This window comes from Schistocerca gregaria, chromosome 2 (genome assembly GCF_023897955.1).
Source record: "Schistocerca gregaria isolate iqSchGreg1 chromosome 2, iqSchGreg1.2, whole genome shotgun sequence".
NCBI lineage: Eukaryota > Metazoa > Arthropoda > Insecta > Orthoptera > Acrididae > Schistocerca > Schistocerca gregaria.
In genome coordinates this window covers 1,044,025,810-1,044,047,910 of record NC_064921.1, presented here as the reverse complement: position 1 = coordinate 1,044,047,910, position 22,101 = coordinate 1,044,025,810, and positions in this window count along the sequence as shown.

Sequence of the window (22,101 nt, the reverse complement as noted above, 5' to 3'; positions counted from 1 at the left end):
GTCTATCTAGACTGTGGTGCACTCATCTTTGTCTGTGAGGGGGTGCACACGGTGGAATGGCTCAACGACAAGGTGCCCATGATATCCCCATGGGGAGATGCGAAGCTGCTGGTTAAGACACCAGCAGAGCTTCTTAAGACCGCAAAGATATCAATATGGTTACCAAAGATTCTTACGGAAGTGTCTCCTAAGAGACTGTTTGGGAAAATAGGGATCCAGAATCCAAAAGTTTCGAAAGAAGATTGGAGAGTGATCAACCAGCAGGTTGCACCAGAAGGACGAGCCCTGGTAGTGTAGGTCGGAGAGAAGTCCCTAAAGGTGATGCGGGAGCAGGGCCTGAAATTTGTTTTAGTGTTCTCGCAGGTCACCGTCAGGGTTCTCAAAGACCTCAAAGATGGCAGCAAGACGGAGCCTGGAGGTGTTGCAGATTAATCTGCAGCACAGAAAAGGGGCCTCTGCTGCCCTGAGCCGCTGCCTGGGGAGACAAGCAGTGGACGTGGCCCTGATACAAGAACTCTATTTATATAAAGGGGGTGTATCGGGCCTCGGTGGCACTGGAGGTAAGCTGGATTATGTTAGAAATCTAAAAACCTCCCTGGCATCTATGTAAGTAAAGGAATTTCTTTCACGCTAATGATGGATTTCTGCTCTAGGGACTTAGTGACCATTAAAATGCAGCAATGTGAGGAAGGTATCACGAGGGAAATTGTTTTGGCCTCAGCATACCTCCCTATCGAAGACAGCTCTCCTTCTCCCTTGTAGCTGAGGAGACTGGTAGAGACTTGCCATCGGCAAGGTGACCAACTGCTGGTGGGATGTGATGCCAGTGCCCACAACCTACTGTGGGGCAGCAAGGTCACCAACAGTAGAGGTGAGTACCTTCTTGAATTCCTTTTAGCTAACAACTAGAGGTTCTAAATAGGGGCAATAAAACTGCATTCAGGAATAGCAGAAGGAAAGAAGTAATTGACATAACATTTGGTTCCATGATGATGGGCAGCTATTTCAAACAATGGCATGTGGTGTTGGAGCATTCCTCATCAGACCATATGTACATTGAATTCAAGGTTGAAATGGGAATCAGACAGACCATGACCTATAGTAATCCCACAAAAACAGACTGGGATACATATGGGAGGGACCTTGATGTAGGCTTATCGGAAATTAAAATCTCGCTAAGGAATCCAGTTTAATTTGAGGACGTTGCAGAGATTGTTACCTCTTTCATAGTGACGTCATATCAGGACAACTGCTAAATCATCAAGAAAGGCACAAATAGGAGTGTGGGTTGGTGTTTTTTTTTTCATCAGTCTACTGACGGGTTTGATGCGGCCCTGTGCTAACCTCTTCATCTCAGAGTAGCACTTGCAACCTACGTCCTCAATTATTTGCTTGGCGTATTCCAATCTCTGTCTTCCTCTACAGTTTTTTCCCTCTGCAGCTCCCTCTAGTACCATGAAAGTCATTCCCTCATGTTTTAGCAGATGTCCTATCATCCTGTCCCTTCTCCTTATCAGCGTTTTACACATATTCCTTTCCTCTCCGATTCTCGTAGAACCTCCTCATTCCTTACCTTATCAGTCCACCTAATTTTCAACATTCGTCTATAGCACCACATCTCAAATGCTTCGATTCTCTTCTGTTCCGGTATTCCCACAGTCCATGTACTCCAGACATACATCCTCAGAAATTTCTTCCTCAAATTAAGGCCGGTATTTGATATTAGTAGACTTCTCTTGGCCAGAAATGCCTTTTTTGCCATAGCGAGTCTGCTTTTGATGTCCTCCTTGCTCCGTCTGTCATTGGTTATTTTACTGCCTAGGTAGCAGAATTCCTTAACGTCATTGACTTCGTGACCATCAATCCTGATGTTAAGTTTCTCGCTGTTCTCATTTCTACTACTTCTCATAACCGTTGTCTTTCTCCGATTTACTCTCAAACCATACTGTGTACTCATTAGACTTTTCATTCCGTTCAGCAGAGCATTTAATTCTTCTTCACTTTCACTCAGGATAGCAATGTCATCAGTGAATCGTATTATTGATATCCTTTCACCTTGTATTTTAATTCCACTCCTGAACCTTTCTTTCATTTCCATCATTGCTTCCTCGATGTACAGATTGAAGAGTAGGAGCGAAAGGCTACGGTCTTGTCTTACTCCCTTCTTAATACGAGCACTTCGTTCTTGATCGTCCACTCTTATTATTCCCTCTTGGTTGTTGTACAGCACAATTTTGAACAGCTTGCACCATTTTATATTGTCGAACGCTTTTTCCAGGTCGACAAATCCTATGAACGTGTCTTGATTTTTCTTTAGCCTTGCTTCCATTATTAGCCATAACGTCAGAATTGCCTCTCTCGTGCCTTTACTTTCCCTAAAGCCAAACTGATCGTCACCTAGCACATTCTCAATTTTCTTTACCATTCTTCTGTATATTATTCTTGTAAGCAACTTCGATGTATGAGCTGTTAGGCTGATTGTGCGACAATTATCGCACTTGTCAGCTCTTGCCGTCTTCGGAATTGGGAGGATGATGCTTTTCCGAAAGTCAGATGGTATGTCGCCAGACTCATATATTCTACACACCAACGTGAATAGTCGTTTTGTTGCCACTTCCCGTAATGATTTTAGAAATTCTGATGGAATGTTATCTATCCCTTCTGCCTTATTTGACCGTAGGTCCTCCAAAGCTCTTTTAAATTCCGATTCTAATACTGGATCCCCTATCTCTTCTAAATCGACCCCTGTCTCTTTTTCTATCACATCAGACAAATCTTCACCCTCATGGAGGCTTTCAATGTATTCTTTCCACCTATCTGCTCTCTCCTCTGCCATTTAACAGTGGAGTTCCCGTTGCACTCTTGATGTTACCACCGTTGCTTTTAATGTCACCAAAGGTTGTTTTGACTTTCCTGTATGCTGAGTCTGCCCTTCCGACAATCATATCTTTTTCGATGTCTTCACATTTTTCCTGCAGCCATTTCGTCTTAGCTTCCCAGCACTTCCTATTTATTTCATTCCTCAGCGACTTGTATTTCTGTTTTCCTGATTTTCCAGGAACATGTTTGTGCTTCCTCCTTTCATCAATCAACTGAAGTATTTCTTCTGTTACCCATGGTTTCTTCACAGCTACCTTCTTTGTACCTATGTTTTCCTTCCCAACTTCTGTGATGGCCCTTTTTAGAGATGTCCATTCCTCTTCAACTGTGTTGCCTACTGCGCTATTCCTTATTGCTGTATCTATAGTGTTAGAGAACTTCAAACGTATCTCGTCATTCCTTAGAACTTCCATATCCCACTTCTTTGCGCATTGATTCTTCCTGACTAATGTCTTGAACTTCAGCCTACTCTTCATCACTACTATATTGTGATCTGAGTCTATATCTGCTCCTGTGTACGCCTTACAATCCAGTATCTGATTTCGGAATCTCTGTCTGACCATGATGTAATCTAATTGAAATCTTCCCGTATCTCCCGGCCTTTTCCAAGTATACCTCCTCCTCTTGTGATTCTTGAACAGGGTATTCGCTATTACTAGCTGAAACTTGTTACAGAACTCAATTAGTCTTTCTCCTCTTTCATTCCTTGTCCCAAGCCCATATTCTCCTGTAACCTTTTCTTCTACTCCTTCCCCTACAACTGCATTCCAGTCGCCCATGACTATTAGATATTCGTCTCCCTTTACATACTGCATTACCCTTTCAATATCCTCATACACTTTTTCTATCTGTTCATCTTCAGCTTGCGACATCGGCATGTATACCAGAACTATCGTTGTCGGTGTTGGTCTGCTGTCGATTCTGACTAGAACAACCCGGTCACTGAACTGTTCACAGTAACACACCCTTTGCCCTTCCTTTCTATTCATAACGAATCCTACACCTGTTATACCATTTTCTGCTGCTGTTGATATTACCCGATACTCATCTGACCAGAAATCCTTGTCTTCCTTCCACTTCACTTCACTGACCCCTACTATATCTAGATTGAGCCTTTGCATTTCCCTTTTCAGATTTTCTAGTTTTCCTACCACGTTCAAGCTTCTGACATTCCACGCCCCGACTCGTAGAACATTATCCTTTCGTTGATTATTCAATCTTTTTCTCATGGTAACCTCCCCCTTGGCAGTCCCCTCCCGGAGATCCGAATGGGGGACTATTCCGGAATGTTTTGCCAATGGAGAGATCATCATGACACTTCTTCAACTACAGGCCACATGTCCTGTGGATACACGTTACGTGTCTTTAATGCAGTGGTTTCCATTGCCTTCTGCATCCTCATGTCGTTGATCATTGCTGATTCTTCTGCCTTTGGGGGCAATTTCCCACCCCTAGGACAAGAGAGTGCCCTGAACCTTTATCCGCTCCTCCGCCCTCTTTGACAAGGCCGTTGGCAGAATGAGGCTGATTTCTTATGCCGGAACTCTTCGGCCGCCAATGCTGATTATTTATCAAAATTTAGGCAGTGGCGGGGATCAAACCCGGGACCGAAGACGTTTTGATTATGAATCAAAGACGCTACCGCTAGGCCACGGGTTCCCTTGCTGGTGGAGTAACATCTTAGAAATGCAAAGAAAACAGGTGCGGCGATTGTTTAATATTGGGAGACGTAAAGAAGAATGGGCTAAAGACCGTGAGACCCTATTCAACTACAATCTTGCAATCAAAGAAGGCATCCTGCAAGGTATTCTGCGAGGAAGTGGAGTGCACAACTGCACAAGCCAGACTGCACAAGATTCTCACTAGAGTACCAACCAGTCCAGGAGGTATGTTGAGGAAGGAGGATGGGGAATATACAAAGACAGCACACGAGACGCTGGAACTGCTTCTTAAAGCTCACTTTCTTCAGTATGCTCTGCCGGACAACACGGTCCAGAATGTGATCCCGGAGAGACAATGGTTCCCAAGCACTCGAAGGGAGGACTGAGCATCGGCCAAGGAGTTTGTGACCTTTAATACAATCCAATGGGTGGTGGGAACATGCCAACCGTTGAAGTCACCTCGCCCAGACGGAATTATTCCAGCTTTCGTGCAATAGGCAGGAGAGGAGCTCATAAGAGTCCTATGTATGATATTCATGGTTAGCCTAGCGGTAGGAATCATTCCGAGTGCTTGGAGGGCAGTGAAGGTTGTCTTCATTCTAAAGCCAGGATAACTAGTCATACCAAGGCTAAGGATATGAGACCAATCAGTCTGTCCTTCATTCTCAAAACATTAGAAAAACTGGTTTATGTTGGGGAGAGGCGGCTAAGTAGGGCCTCTTTCCATTCAAACCAACACGCATATCAACCAGGTAAATCACGCGAGTCAGCTCTACACCAACTCGTTGGGAAGGTCGAGAAAGCACTCACTTCCAAGAAATAGCCCTCTGCATCTCCCTGGATATCGAGGGGGCCTTCAGTAACACGACCTTCGATTCCATGGTAAGGGCAGCAGAGGTGGGGGACCTGGGGACCACTATGTGCAGGTGGACCAGAGCCATGCTTAGTGGAAGGAAAGTAGAGGCTACCATGGTGAATGAAAAGATGGTGATTAACACTGCTAGAGGCTGCCCACAAGGTGGAGTTTCGTCCCCTCTATTGTGGAATCTAGTGGTGAATGAACTCACTGAGGAATTAAATTCCAGACAGTACTTCTGCCAAGGATATGCCGATGAACTTGTCATAGTAATACTTGGCAAATTTACTGACGCAGTTAGAAATATGGCACAAGGATGCTTCGACGTTGTGCAAAATTGGTACATCAAACAGGACTGTTGTGTTGCCATTTACGAAGAGAAATATTCAGCACCCAAGTTGGAATCCGAAGCTCTTCGATGAAACTCTACCTGTGAAGGGGATAGTGAAATATATAGGAGTAACCTTAGATGAGAAGCTAACATGGACCCCTCACATTAAGAGTAACTGCTCCAAGGCAAAAAGTACTCTAGTGAGTACTAGAAGGATTTGTGGCAAAAACTGGGGCCTAAGCCCCAGGGGTATGCACTGGATATACACCACAGTGTTGAGACCTAGGATTTCCTATGAAGCCATAGTGTGGTGAAAGAAGGTAGAACAGAGAGTTGCAGGTAACGGGCTTGGCTCGACAGATTTTGTTGACTTCTGTCTTCTGCCGGGATAACGTTATATGAAATATTTTTTTTTTTTGTTGGAAAATCGAGAGGAAAAGTCAGAAAGTAGAATGAAGTGTAAAAGATCAGCTGAGAACATCTACACCATTTCCTTGATTCTTTTTTGTGTTCATAATTATGGATGCAGATGGTATTTTTGATACGAAAATGCAAATAAATTTTTTTGCTTTTAGTTTGACAATCTGCTGTCACATGTTCTCATAACAAATCAACTTAGTTTGACAGTGACATATATAACAAATAAATACATATATAATGTGTAAAGGGGAAACGGTGTTATCGAAAATCTCGAAAAATTTTTTACCGATTTACTACGAATTTTACATGAGATTCTAATGAACGTTCAGACGGATATACTCTTTATATTTTTGTAACATATACAGACGTATGTAATATATAGAAGGCGATGTGTATGCACCACAAATCTCGAAAAGTTCTTGACCGATTTACTTCAAATTTTTACACAATATTCTAACGGCCATACGCATATACGCTATATATTATTGTAAGATATGTGATACATAAAGGGGGAAGATTTTTTACCACAAATCTCGAAAAGTTCTTGACCGATATTCTTGCAACTTTTACACAACACGCTAATGAAGTTTCAGACCAACAAACTGTATAATATTTTTGTAATATATTACATATATAAATACATATGCAATACAAGAAGGGAAACGTTGTTAACTGAAATCTTGAAAAGGTCTTGACGGATTTACTTCAAATTTTTACACGATACTCCACTGAACATTCAGGCGGAAATGGTCATAGAGGAGGGGTGGGGGAATTAGGAGGAGATGGACGGAGAGAGGGGGAGAGGAGGTTATGCCCATAGAGATGGGTGGGGGGGGGGGGGGGAGGAGTTATACGAAGAGAGAGGGGCCATGAGAAGATGGGCAGAGAGAGGGGAGCAATGAATTTAAGACGTATATGCGGTTCCCATAAAGGTTAAGCTATTGCGAAGCGTTAGCTGGTTGACTATTTTATTTGAATTGTATTTTTATTCCTCTTATAAGCTCTTGTATATTGCCTGTGTTGTTGCTTCGACATAGAGTTTAAAACAAGTAAGAGGTAACGCTGCCTCATACACTAGTCTTAATGCAGAGTTGCATTTCGTGATTTTCCACTTTTATTTCTATTAGGTAACTTTTAAATAGATGGTTTTGCCCATAGTCATTTCTTCACCAATAAAACATATGATTTTTATCTTCAGTTAATAGTAGTGCCTGACGTGTGTTCATGCGCGCGAGCCTGTGTGTGTGTGTATGTGTGTGTGTGTGTGTGTGTGTGTGTGTAATGGAAAACAGGTGAGGAGGGAAACTGTAGAGAGTACCAAAGATGGAATACAGTAGGTTCGTTCTGGTGGATGCAGAGGTCAATTGTAATACTGACGTATAGAGTCATGAGTGGAACAGATTGATAGGTTAAAGTAGAAAGTCCATCAAATCAGTCTTCGGACTACAAAGAAAAGTAGTTTCTCTAAACTAGAACTGCTGACTCATCTTCACGATTTGCGGAAGACCTTAAACACGTAGGCAAGCTGGCAAAGCGCCTCACGACTTGGCAAGAGGGGACGTACCAAGGCGACCAAGGCGTCAGGAGAACCCGAAAACGTCTGCGTGACCCGACTGTTAAGCAGACATTGGCTCATTGTACTCCCAACGGCAAACAGCTAGAATTGCACTACTGTATAATTTAAGTCTGCCCTGACAATAGATCGTTATCAAACTGACTTGAAATATGGGCGGTGGTGCCTGTTAAGCTGTGACTAATGTCACGTATTTCGTACGGTGGAAGAGAGTAGTTGCTTCATTACGCTAACACCTACAAATCAGATTTAGAAATTATTACACTAGAAGGATTCAGATAGATTATATGATGGTAAGACAGAGATTTAGGAACCAGGTTTTAAATTGTAAGACATTTACAGAGGGATATGTGGACTCTGACCAGAATCTATTGGTTATGAACTGTAGATTAAAACTGAAGAAACTGCAAAAAGGTGGGAATTTAAGGAGATGGGACCTGGATAATCTGAAAGAACCAGAGGTTGTACAGAGTTTCAGGGAGAGTATCAGAGAACCATTGACAGGAATGGGGGAAAGAAATACAGTAGAAGAAGAATGGGTAGCTTTGAGAGATGAAATAGTAAAGGCAGCATAGGATCAAATAGGTAAGAAGACGAGGGCTAGTAGAAACCCTTGGGTAACAGAAGAGATACTGAATTTAATTGATGAAAGAAGAAAATACAAAAATGCAGTAAATGAAGCAGGCAAAAAGGAATACAAAAGTCTCAAAAATGAGACCGTCAGGAAGTGCAAAATGGCTAAGCAGTGATGGCTAGAGGAGAAATGCAAGGATGTAGAGGCTTACCTCACTAGGGGTAAGATAGATACTGCCTACAAGAAAATTAAAGAGACCTTCGGAGAAAAGAGAACCACTTGCGTGAATATCAAGTGCTCAGATGGAAACCCAGCTCTAGGCAAGGAAGGGAAAGCAGAAAGGTGGAAGGAGTATATAGAGGGTCTATACAGGGGCGATGATCTTGAGGACAATATTATGGAAATGGAAGAGGATGTAGATAAAGATGAAATAGGAGATATGATACTGCATAAAGAGTCTGACAGAGCACTGAAACACGTAAGTCGAATGAAGGCTCCGAGAGTAAACAACATTCCATCCGAACTACTGACAGCGTTGGGAGAGCCAGTCCTGACAAAACTCTACCATCTGGTGAACAAGATGTATGACGCAGACGAAATTCCCTCAGACTTCAAGAAGAATGTAATAATTCTAATCCCAAAGGAAGCAGGTATTGAGAGATGTGAAAATTACAGAACTATCAGTTTAGTAAGTAACGGCTGCAAAATACTAACGCGAATTCTTTACAGACGAATGGGAAAACTGGTAGAAGCCGACCTCGGGGAATATCAGTTTGGATTCCGTAGAAATACGGGAACACGTGAGGCAATACTGACCCTACGACTTATCTTAGAAGCTAGATTAAGAAAAGGCAAACCTACGTTTCTAGCATTTGTACACATGGAGAAAGCTTTTGACAATGTTGACTGGAATACTCTCTTTCAAATCCTGAAGGTGGAAGGGGTAAAGTACAGGGAGCGAAAGGCTATTTACAATGTGTACAGAAACCAGATGGCAGTCATAAGAGTCGAGGGGCATGAAAGGGAAGCAGTGGTTGGGAAGGGAGTGAGACAGGGTTGTAGCCTCTCCCCGATGTTATTGAATCTGTATATTGAGCAAGCAGTAAAGGAAAGTTCGGAGTAGGAATTAGAATCCAGGGAAAAGGAATAAAAACTTTGAGGTTCGCCGATGACATTGTAATTCTGTCAGAGACAGCAAAGGACTTGGAAGAGCAGTTGAACGGAATGGATAGTTTCTTGAAAGGAGGATATAAGACGAACATCAACAAAAGCAAAACGAGGATAATGGAATGTAGTCCACTTAAGTCGGAAATGAGGCACTTAAAGTAGTAAAGGAGTTTTGCTATGTGGGGAGCAAAATAACTGATGATGGTCGAAGTAGAGAGGATATAAAATGTAGACTGTCAATGGCAAGGAAAGCGTTTCTGAAGAAGAGAAATTTGTTAACATCGAGTATTGATTTAAGTGCCAGGAAGTCGTTTCTGGAAGTATCTGTATCTCCATACAAATACTTTCAGAAATGTATGGAAGTGAAACACGGACGATAAATAGTTTAGACAAGAAGAGAATAGAAGCTTTCGAAATGTGGTGCTACGGAAGAATGTTGAAAATTCGATGGGTAGATCGATCACATAACTAATGAGGAGGTGTTGTATAGAATTGGGGAGAAGAGGAGTTTGTGCCGCAACTTGACTAGAAGAAGGGACCGGTTGGTATTACATGTTCTGAGGCATCAAGAGATCACCAGTTTAGTACTGGAGGGCAGGTGGAGAGTAAAAATCGTAGAGGGAGAGCAAGAGATGAATACACTAAGCAGATTCAGAAGGATGTAGGCTGCAGTTGGTACTGGGAGATGAAAAAGCTTGCACAGGATAGAGTAGCATGGAGAGCTTCATCAAACCAGTCTCAGGACTGAAGACCACAACAACAACAAGACAAAATTATAATGACGTTGATGTTGGATGAATACATTGTTCTCCTAGATGGAAGTTATCAACATTGTGAGGAAGGGTTATAGAGAATAAAGACAAGAGTTATGAAAAATAGGAAAGCAGTGCATATGAGGAAAACGTGCTAAAAATCGAAATCAAGTATTGTGAAGTTCAGTGGGATGTTATAACTGAAAATATCGATCTGCTTTTTTGAGCCATCATTCCTCTCACTGGCTCGATGCGACCCGCCACGAGTTCCACTCTTGTGCCAACCTGTTCTCCTCAGAGTTGTACTTGTAACCGACATCCTCAGTCATTTGTTCGATGAATTCCAATCTCTGTCTTCCCATACAGTTTTTACCATACACAGCTCCCTCTAGTACCACGAAGGTTGTTTGCTGTTCTACATCTGCGTAAATATTCTGTGAACCACATCTCAGCGCTTGGCAGAGGGAACTTCTGGTACCGTTAAATCCCCTTTTCCCTGCTCCACTCGAGAATGGCGCGTGAGAAAAATGATTCTCGGTAAGCCTCTACATTAGCTCTAATTTCTCGAATTTCCCCTATTGTGGTCACTTCGAGAGACATTTCTAGGATGAACTATTTCGTTGACTCTTCCCGGACATTACTCTCTCTAAATTCCAGTTGTAAACCTGAATGAGATTATCACTCTGCAGCAAAAGCGTGCGCTGATATGAAACTTCCTAGCAGATTATAATCGTGTGCCAGACAGAGGTTCGAACTTGGTATCTTTGCTCTGCCAAATGAGCTACCAAAGCACAACTCACGACATATCCTCATAGAGTTTAAGCCGCCAGGAAGTTTAGTATCAGTGTACATTCCGCTGCAGAACGATTATCTCATTCTGGATACAACCCGCAGGCTGTGGCTAAGCTATATATCAGAAATAGCTTTCCTTCCTTGAGTGCTAGTCACGCAAGTACGCAGGAGAACCTCTGTGAAGTTTGGAACGAAGGTGTTGGGGTACTAAAGGAAGTAAAGCTACAAGGACGGCCCATGACTCATGTGCGGGTTGCTCAACTGGTAGAGGGTTGCCCGGAAAGGCTACGGTATCAAATTTGAGCCTCATTCCGGCACAAAGTTTTAAACCGCCAGAAGGTGTCAACGATAATCCTCTCCGTTATCCACAACGCGTCTTTTGTAGCATCTTCCACTGGAGGTTGTTGAGCATCAGAAACACTCTAGCGCGGACTGAACGGTTCCTTGATTAAACGCTCTGCTCGTCATCTACGTATAAGGATCCCAGATTGCTAAACAGTACTCAAGAATCGGTCGGACAAGTGCCTTGTAAGTCACTTCTTTGATGAATCACATTTCCTTAATATTCTTACTATGAATCTGTTAGGCATTTGCCTTTGTTACCATTTGTTTTACGTGGTCATTCCACTTACGGCAGCTCTAGATATTCGAAGATATTTTAAGGTGGATACGGTTTCCAGCAGTTTGTCACCATTAGTGCTGTTTTACAGTTGTGGATTGTATGCACAATACGTCACGTTTATTTACGTTAGGTATAAACTACCAGGGCTCAAACCAATGGTCAAACCTGTGCAGGTCATTTTGCACATGGGTGTTGCCTTCTTGCGTTGCCATCTTCTTACAAACAATCGCATCATCTGTGAATAGACTTAAAGAGCTTCCCACGCATTCTGATAGCTCATTTATATGCACTGCAAACAATAACGGTCTTATCACGCTTCCTTGGGGAACTCCCGGAATTAACTTTTTGTTCCGTTAAGAGCGACGTGTTGAGTTCTATCTGCAAGGATGTCTGGAATGCAGCTGCAGACCTGGTTCAATACTCGGTACACTCGTACTGTTTTTCACTAATCAGCAGTAAGTGACAGTGTCAAATGCAGAGAGCAGACAATGCATCAACCTGAGGGCCAACGTCTACAGCGCGATTGATCTCATGTGGGGGACAGAGCTAGCTGAGTTTCGCAGTATCTCTATTTTAACAGAGGAGATATTCGTTCTCAGAAAACTAATCCACGTTCCACAATTCTACAACAGATTAACGTCAACGATGTCGGCCTATAATTTCTAATGTTGTGCGACTCTTCCTGAAAATGGGAATGACCTGCGATGTTTTGCAGCCGCTAGATACGCTTCGTAGCTCCAGCAACTTGGGGTAAACAGTTGGTAGAAAATGAGCATGTTCTTTCACATAATCTCTGTAGAATCTTACAGATATCTCATCCGATCCTGATGGCTTTCCACTACAAAGCGATTGCCGTTGTTTTCCGATTCCGAAATCAGTAACGTCAGTAGCTGACTTTTAGAAATCCGTGCGGTGATTCAAAGGACCGATCGTATTACAATCTTCCGTGTTAAAACAATTTCGGAAGACCGAATTCAGTATTTAAGATTTATCTCTGTCATTTTCAGTTTCAATGCCATTATGGTAACTCAGTGACTGAGTAGGTTGTTTCGAAATAGTGATTTTTACATGTACCAAAACGTCTTAGGGTTTCTACTCAGATCGGTTGACAACATTTTACTTTCAAAGTCATTCAAAGTTTCTCTCATTCTTTTTATTACGCTCGATATCGCTTTGTTCAGCTTTTGTTTGTTAGCTAGTTTTTGACATCTCTTGAGTCTGTGATGAAACTCTCTTTATTTACACCGCACTTTTCTATTAAACCACGGTGGGTCTTTCCCATCATTTAAGTCCACAGCTCGTGGTCTAGTGGCTAGCGTTGCTGCCTCTGGCTCATGGGTTCACGGGTTCAATTCCCGGCTGGGTTGGGGATTTTCTCTTCCCGGGGACTAGATGTTTGTGTTGTCCTGATCATATCATCACCATCATCATTATTCGTGACAGTGGCCAGATTGAACTGCGCAAAACACTGGAGTGTGAAAATATTGGGGGCTTTGTACGGGCGCAGATGACCTCGCAGTTGAGCGTCCCACAAATCAATCATCATCATCATCATACAATCCTTTAAGACCTTGCTTGGAAGTCACTTCTCTAAGGCATATTGAATAATAGTTTTGAAAATTTTTCATTTGTGCTTCTCATCTTCGCTCTCAACACTGAATATTTGATGTTTACTCTGCAATTTGTATCTCGTAACTCTTGATAAGCAGAAATATTTTCCTGCCTTTCTTGTCATTCCTTGCAATATACACAGTCGTATACGCTATCGCAGCCTTATGATATTGTCTCTTCTTTTTTTCAATGTTTCCCGTATGTTCCTTTCTTCACTGATTCTGCGGAAATCAGTCCACCCAATTTTCAACATGTTTGCACAGCAGTACGTCTCAAATGCTCGATTTTCTGCCTTACAGTTTCCATACACTTCGTGATTCACCTCCAGACAGTGCTTCCCTCCAAACTAACTGAAATGGAAGGGAGACAAGGATTTCATGTCTAACGGATATGGAATAATATCAACAGCAGAAGAAAAGATATAAATAGGGTAGAATTCGTTACGCATAGGAAAGTAGGACAGCGTGTGATTTATTGAGAACATTTCAACGGTACGGTTGTATGTTGCATCACCGTTTCATTTTAATTTTTTTTTCTGGTACTGTCCCGTAACTGATGTAAAGCCCGAAAAAAGACGCGAGATTAAATCAGAATAAATTAATCTCCACTGTAAAATGAAATATTTATCAGTACCAGCGACTTAACTACTTAGGTTACAAATTTCTATGCTGAATTGCATATACAGCTAAATACGAAGCCACTGTGAAGAGACGTTGCACTTACTATGGACGAGGTAACGTGCTGTATTGGCCATAAAACCGGCAGGGGACCGGCCCCTAGCAGCATTCTCGTGAGTTCCAGCAGCACACGTGCGAAGGGCCGTGACTAGCATCGGTCTGAAGAGTGCATTGAAGGAATCCCACCTTGGCACCAGACGCCAGGATTCACACGATACAGACTGTATCCCCAGGTTGTTCTGGGGAAACCTAGCCTGTTCTTAGTCAGTTCTGCGTGTTGAGGTCACAGAGGAAATGCTGTTGTGGAAAGAAACCGTAGAAAGTCAGAATCCGCCGGGCTCTTGTGACGACATCTTAGAGAGTGCAGGAGCGTTTAGGCCTCGCCTGCACTGAAGACCGCGAGAAACAGACGCCTTGCTCAGGTCCCACAACTTATCTCTCTGGTAGGATTCTCCATGTGTCGACTTCACTTCTAGACGACTGCTTCAGGCTCGAATGCTGCGTGATGCTCTCATCCGGAAGAATTAAACTTAGACGTAACTTGTTGGCATGGAACTAATGCTGTCTGCAGATTACGAGTATGGTGAGATCCAGCTGCAACAGTGAGACGAACTGAGGGGAAAGTCGAATTAATTTTAACGATTTTCAGTCATTTCGATCTTTATTCGGAAGACTTGTTTGCATCTAGAGGTTCAAACTGCTTTAACTCCAGCTATATGTCTACACGCATATCCTTCTCTAGCATTTTCTATCACTATGTACTAGCCTTCGGCAATCTCGATACAACTTCTACGAATGTAAACGTTTTGTCCAAATACGCTTTCATCTGAATCACATTCCAGATCCCTTGTGCAGATTTTCCAAGATATTTGATGATTATTTTCAGTGACTGTTTGTTGTGTACATAGTTCCGCGTAGCCAGCGCGTACACAACTTTCCCACTAGAGCGCGCCCCGCTGAGCACAACAGCGCAGGCGCAGCGCTCGGCCGTCTCCACACTAAGAGATGGCACTGCCATAGAGACGGACCAAATTCTGCTTCCGCCGATCCGTGTATTAATATGTAACGCAGCCAATGAGATTGGTGCTAACGTAGAACCTTTTCTCCTCGCGGATCACACTCGCACAGTGATATATGAAAGAGCGATGTATTATAACAAGTGTACATACCTCCAATTAGTCAGTCTGCATTTGTCTGCAACAGTCTATACGAGTTATACATTTGTATGTACCGGCCTGTAGTCAAGTTTCAGTCTGCGCCTAATAAGATTACCATATTCCTGTACGTGTCCATGAAGATAAATGTATAGACACTTTTGTCAAGTATCTGACATACGTGTGAGAATAAAATTAACTTACCAATACCAAAGGAACTTCAGATTTTCAATTGTAAATAGCCTCCAGAACCAAGTTAAGTAATTTTTATGCTTTTTATTATTTTAATAAATGTGTGTGAAAATTAATCAAGTTCTGTTTAAAGTTGGGCACCGTCAATCTGCTACTCTAAGCGTGCAAGTGGCATTTCTGTCGTCTGACCTAACAGCAGAAGATAAACACACCACGATAAGACCACGAGACATATTGCTTACACTCGCCTACTTCGTTAGAGCGACAAGTCAAATAATCTGATGGTGTGTGTACTGAAGGTCTTACAGTACGCACGCCACACTGTTAAACCACTTCTTTTGATCCTAGGCGTAATAAACTTAGTTACGTCAGACCCTTATGTGATTTCGTAATCATGTAGATTTCCTTATCATTGCTTTGGTGGGTAATGATTAGTTTGTGTCAGACATACAGAGCTATATTAGTATATTCAATTAAAGGTTCTATTACACCCCTCCACTACAATCTCTCACGCTCACCAGTAGCTTACATTCTTTCATCACAATCGACAGCAAAACAATTCCAACAACAATAGTTCAGGTACACATCTCGATATCACAAGCAGAAGATGAAGAGATGGAGGGAGTACATGAAGATACTGAACGGGTAATTCAGTAGGCAAAAGGAAACGATAATCCATCAGTCATGCGTGACTGGAACGTGGTTGTAGAGAAAGGAGTAGAACAAAGGATTACAGAGTAATGTATGCTTGGTAATGGAAGTGAGAGGTGAGAAAGAATTTCAGCTAGTAATAGCGAATACGCTGTTCAAAGCCAAAGGAGGAGGAGATGTACTTCAAAAAATACTGTTGATAACGGAAGTTTGGATGACATCGTGGTGAGATGTGGATTCAGACATTTGGATATTGGATTGGAAGGCGTACACAGGAGCAGATATAGATTAGTAAGAAAATTTACTAATGATGAAAAATAGGCTTAAATGTAACAGACTCGTTCAGAAAAATGAATGTGATAGGACGCTGTATACTGACATACTGAGGAATGATACGTACGAAGTTCTCTAAAGCTACAGAGGCTACGATAAGTAATACTACAGTAGATGAGCAGTCCGCCCCCAGTAGCTGAGTGATGCCGGCACGGTAACTCAGCGTGTTCGGTCAGAGGGTTAGCTGCCCTCTGTAATTAAAAAAAAAAAAAAAACTGAGTGAACGCATCAACGATGCACTGAAACGGGTGTCTTGCGACGTCCGCCCCGAGCAGATACAACGAACAAAATGAGATCAATTTAAAAAAACGTGGTCTGCGTGACGGAATGTCAATCCTAAGGGCACGGGTTCGATTCTCGGCTAGGTCGGAGATTTTCTTTGCTCAGGGGCAGGGTGTTGCGTTGTCCTAATCATCATTATTTCGTCCCCATCGACGCGGAAGTCGCCGAAGTGGCGTCAAATCGAAAGACTTGCACCAGGCGAACGGTCTACCCGACGGGAGGCCCTAGTCACACGACATTTTTTTTTATTTGATGAGCAATAGTCATCTCTATAAAGGGCAATCACAGAAGGCAGACAAAATAGAAACAAGGAAGCTAACTGTCAAAAAACTTGGGTAACGCATAAAAGTGATGGGCGAAAGGAGGAACCACAAAACGTTGAGGGAAACTAAGAAGTAGAGAAATGCAAGCAACTCAGGAACAAAGTAAACAGGAAATACAGGGAAGGTAATGTGAAATGGCTGCACCGATAATGTGAAGACATCTAAAAAGAATTAGTAGCTGGTAGGACTGATTCACCACATAGAATACTCATGCAAACTGGATTGTAATTGAACGATGGACGTCAGAGTTAAGACAGAACTGCTAATTCCATAGCTGACAGCAGAGGAGAGAGCGGTTGGTTGAAAACAGTACACTGAACGCTTCTACGGGGGCCAAAAATGCAACAGCATACAATTTATTTCCAGAACTATAGCACAATCAGCAACACGGCACATGCAAACAAGTTGCTGACAATTTTAGTATACAGAAGAATGGAAAAGAAAATTTATTATCAGTTTGATAACGATCAGTTTAGCTTTGGGAAACGCAAAGGCACCAGAGAGGCGGTTCTGACGCGATTGACAATGGAAGGAAGACCCAAGAAAAATGAAAACGGCTTCAAATGGTTTGTCAACTTGGGCAAAGTGTGTTGAACAATGAAGAATAGTGCAAGGTGTTCGAAATTATGAGAAAAATAGGAGTAATCTGTAGGGAAATGCGGACAATATACGATGTACAGATTGTTCGGAAATTACCATTGTAGATTTCTAGTACTTGTAGATTCGAGTGAGTACATAATATTTAGAGCAGGAACTCAGTCGAAAATGTACCGTTTCCGCCTCATTCACGTGTCTGTGAGTTTTAGAGCAATACGGTTAAGTACACGTTTGCAGAATACCGCCAGATGATCCTTCTGAATGGCAAAGCCCCCGTAATGGAAGAGCTCCTCAGCCGGCCGCGGTGGCCGACTGGTTCTAGGCGCTTCAGTCCAGAACCGCGTGACTGCTACGGTCGCAGGTTCAAATCGCGCCTCGGGCATGGATGTGTGTGATATCCTTAGGTTAGTTAGGTTTAAGTAGTTCTAAGTTCTAGGGGACTGATGATCTCAAATGTTAAGTCTCAAATGGTTGTAGATTCCTCGACCTACGCTATGGGGTGGAAGGGTGTAGGACGGCCCTCGTTAGGTCAGGGGTGCACTACACACAGGAAGCAGCTACATGGGTAGCACAGTACTTGCCGCGTGCACAGGGGTTATTTTTAGATTAGGTTGCTCCCCGTGGGAAACACACCGCTGGCCCGAAAAAATACCAGTTCATGAGACTGATGTGGGTGTGCCAACTGTAAAAATTGTTAGTTCGCCTAAACAGGTCATCCCAAAGGATTTAAATATGCTTAATCTCATATTAGTAACTTGTCGAAGTGTCTGTAGCAAGATCCCCGAGTTAACCTCCCAAATAAACAGTAGCGATGCCAATATTGTATTATGTACAGAAAGCTGGTTGAAACCAGACATAAAAAGCAGTGAAATTTTGAACTATGATTCGACAATGTTTAGGAAGGATAGGACTGATGCTGTGGGAGGTGGTGTGTTTATTTCAGTTAAAAGCTGTTTAAACGCAGTTGAGATCGATACTGCGTCGGGCCGTGAAATAGTCTGGATAAAGCTGTCAATCAAACAAGGATTGACCATTGTATTGGGATGTTTTTATAGAACACCAGCATCCGCAACAAACGTCGCAGAACGTTTCAGGGAAAGTATTGAGTACATAGGAAGTAAATATCCAAATTATCCATTACTTATAGGTGGAGACTTTAATCTAGCATCTATCGACTGGGAAAATTAGACGTTTATCACAGGGGGCAGAAACAAAGATTCGTGTGAAGTTATTCTAGGAGCGCTCTCAACATACAACCTTGAGCAATTGGTTAGAAAACCAACTCGAGATGGGAACACGTTAGATACCTTGGCGACAAACAGACCTGATCCTTTTGAGGAAGTTAATCTAGAAGAAGGTATTAGCGACCACAATGTCGTTGTGGCTTCTAAGTCAGTGGAAGTTGCAAAAAAAACCAAAGAAACAGCGTAGAGTTTTCTAGGTTCGGAAAGCAAATAAAAGTGTCATTAATGAATATCTTCATAGTCAGCTCCAAGCATTCACCGCGTGATCCAAAGATATTAAGCATCTTTGGTCGGAATTTAAAGGCATTGCCCACCACGTGCTAGAGAAGTGTGTGCGTAGCAACACTATAGGGGAGGGAAAGGACCCACTTTGGTACAACAAACGTATTAGCAAGTTGCTAAGAAAGCAGAGAATTTTTCACAGTCGTTTTAAACGTAGTCACTGCCCCGCTGACAAACAGAAATTATGCGAAATGAAAGAAGCTGTCAGAACGACAATGAGAGACTCTTTTAACGAATTTGAAAGGAATATTTTGTCTGCAGAGTCTAGAAACAACCCCAAAAAATTATGGTCGTACGTAAAATCTATGAACGCTACAAATAATTCAGTACCTTCTCTTGCTGACAGTACGGGTTGATGATAAACAGAAGGCCGAAATTCTAAATATAGCTTTCAAAAACTCGTATACGTTAGAGGACTGCAGCACCATCTCCCTTTCAGTTATCGAACAAACGCAAGGATGGCTGACATAGTGGTTAGTGTATCTGAGATTGTAAAACAGTTAAGATCCTTAGAGGACAGGAAGGCATCTGGCTTAGACGGTATCCCCGTAAGATTATATGTTGACTATTCGACAAATATAGCACCATTCTTATTCATCATCTATCAGAGATCGTTGGAACAGCAGAAAGTTCCACGGGACTCGAAAAATACCCAGGTCATAGCAATCCGTAAAGAGGATAGAAAATCGGATTCACATAATTACTGGCCATTTTCACTGACGTCGATTTGTTGTAGAATCATGGAACATATTTTGTGTTCAGACATAGACTTTCTAGACTCTGAGAAGCTCATTTTCAGAAACCAGCTCGGTTTTGGGAAACAGTGGTCATGCGAAACACAGCTGGCCCTCCTTGTGCATGATATACAACAGGCTTTAGATACAGGCTCCCAGGTTGATGTCATATTTCTCGACTTTCGAAAAGCGTTCGACTCAGTTCCGCACTGTCGCTTGCTACAAAAAGTGCGCGTTTACGGTCTATTCGATGGCATATGCGGCATATGCGTCCTGAATGGGGTACTTCAACAGAAACAAGCGTAACATCAGGTGTGCCTCAGGGCAGCGTAATAGGTCCGCTGCTTTTTACGATTTACATACATGATCTGGTTGATGGTATTAAGAGCGGCATTAGACTGCTTGCCGATGATGCTGTAGTCTACAGGAAAGTAGTATCACACGAAAGTTGTTAACAAATCAGTGAGGATTTGCAGAAAATAAATGCATGGTGTAAGGACTGTCAGTTATCTCTCAATATTAGTAAGTGTAGCCTACTGCGTCTCACAAGGAGAAAATCCCCATTAATGTACCAGTACAAAATAAATGCCCAGTGTTTGAAAGCGGTAACATCCGTCAAGTATCTTGGTGTGACTATTCGAAAGTATCTCAAATGCAATGATCAGATTACACAAGTGACTGGTAAGGCGAACTCTAGATTGCGGTTTATTGTTAGAATCCTGAAGCGATGCTGTCCTTCAACAAAGGAAGTTGCTTACAATACGTTAGTTCGTCCAGTCTTAGAGTACTGTTCGTCTGTATGGGACCCTTACCAGTTGGGTCTCATTCAAGAGATTGGGAAGGTCCAAAGAAGAGCAGCAAGATTCGTGACTGGTACATTTAGCCATCGCGAGAGCGTTACAAATCTCATAGAAAGTTTGAAGTGGGACACACTTGCAGATAGACGACGAGCTAAACGGTAGGGGCTGCTCACTAAATTCCGAAATCTGGTCTTTGCCGGGGATGTAGAGCATATATTATTACCACCAACTTTCAAATCGCGCAATGATCACCATTCAAGGATAAGGTAAATTAGAGCTCGTACTGAGGCGTTCAGTCGTTTTTCCCTCGCGCGATCCACGAGCGGAACAGAGGGGGGAAAATGACTTTGGCGCGAGTTGTGCTCTCCGCCACAGACCGTTTCGTGCCTGGTGAAGTATATATGTAGATGTTGATATAATCCTTCTGAATGGTGAAGCTCTCACTATGGAAGAGTTGCGCGTCGCCTCTCTCAAGATCGTTATCCACAAAGTCCGACTCCATCAAATTCCCCTTTTCGTCACAGTTAACGCAACGGTTTCGCGAAATGGTACCTTCACCGTTAGCAGGCGTTACTGTGGTGCTCTGAAAGGAGATGCCGTTCACCAAAACTGAATGAGACCGTACTGTATGACGTTGACGAGAACCCGTCAACTAGTACACGAGCAATTTCTTTGGCTACTAATGAGATGAACTCTAAAACATTTGATGTACTGGGTCCCGCCTAATCAATTACTTGTAAAAGTGGTCGCGTTACCATCGTGTTTCCAAATGGTTTTAGCACGGATTCAAAATATTATATACTCACTCCCCCCTACACGTCCTAGAAATTTATAACAGGAATTTCCGAACAACCTGTATATCAGTACGAACAATAAGGATGAATGACCGCGAACGAAGGACAGGGAAGAAACATGGAGTAAGATACAGATGTAGTCCTTCACCGTACTGTTCAATCTTTGCATCGAAGGATTAGTGACAGAAACGAAAGGAAGTTTCAGGAGTCAGATTAAAATTCAGGTTGAAGGGATATCAGTCATACGATTCGCTGATGACGTTGCCAGTCTCAGTCCAGGGGAAGAAGGACTGAATGGAATGTACAGTCGTATGAGTGCTGGATAAGGACTGAGAGCAAATCGAAGACGGGCGTAAGAAATGAGGAGTATCATAAAGGAAATTAGCAGTAAACATCAACTGCCAAGTAGACGAAGTTAAGGAATTCTGCTATGTTGGGAGCAAAATATCGCACGACGAACAAAGCAAGGAAGTTACAAAAGTTTAGCTGAAAATTAAAATTGAAAAACTGCTGAACAAGTTACGAGGATGGCTGCTGTTGATACAGCAAGGAACAGGAATAATAGAAGTGAGGTAAAAGGCTGTGACTGATTGGAATCAACTAAGTTCAGAAAGATGGTTCAAATGGCTCTAAGCACTATGAGACTTAACATCTGAGTTCCCTAGACTTAGAACTACTTAAACCTAACGAATGTAAGGACATCACACACATCCATGCCCGAGGCAGGATTCGAACCTGCAAGTGTAGCAGCAGCGTGGTTCCGGACTGAAGTGCCTAGAACCGCTCGGCCACAGAGGCC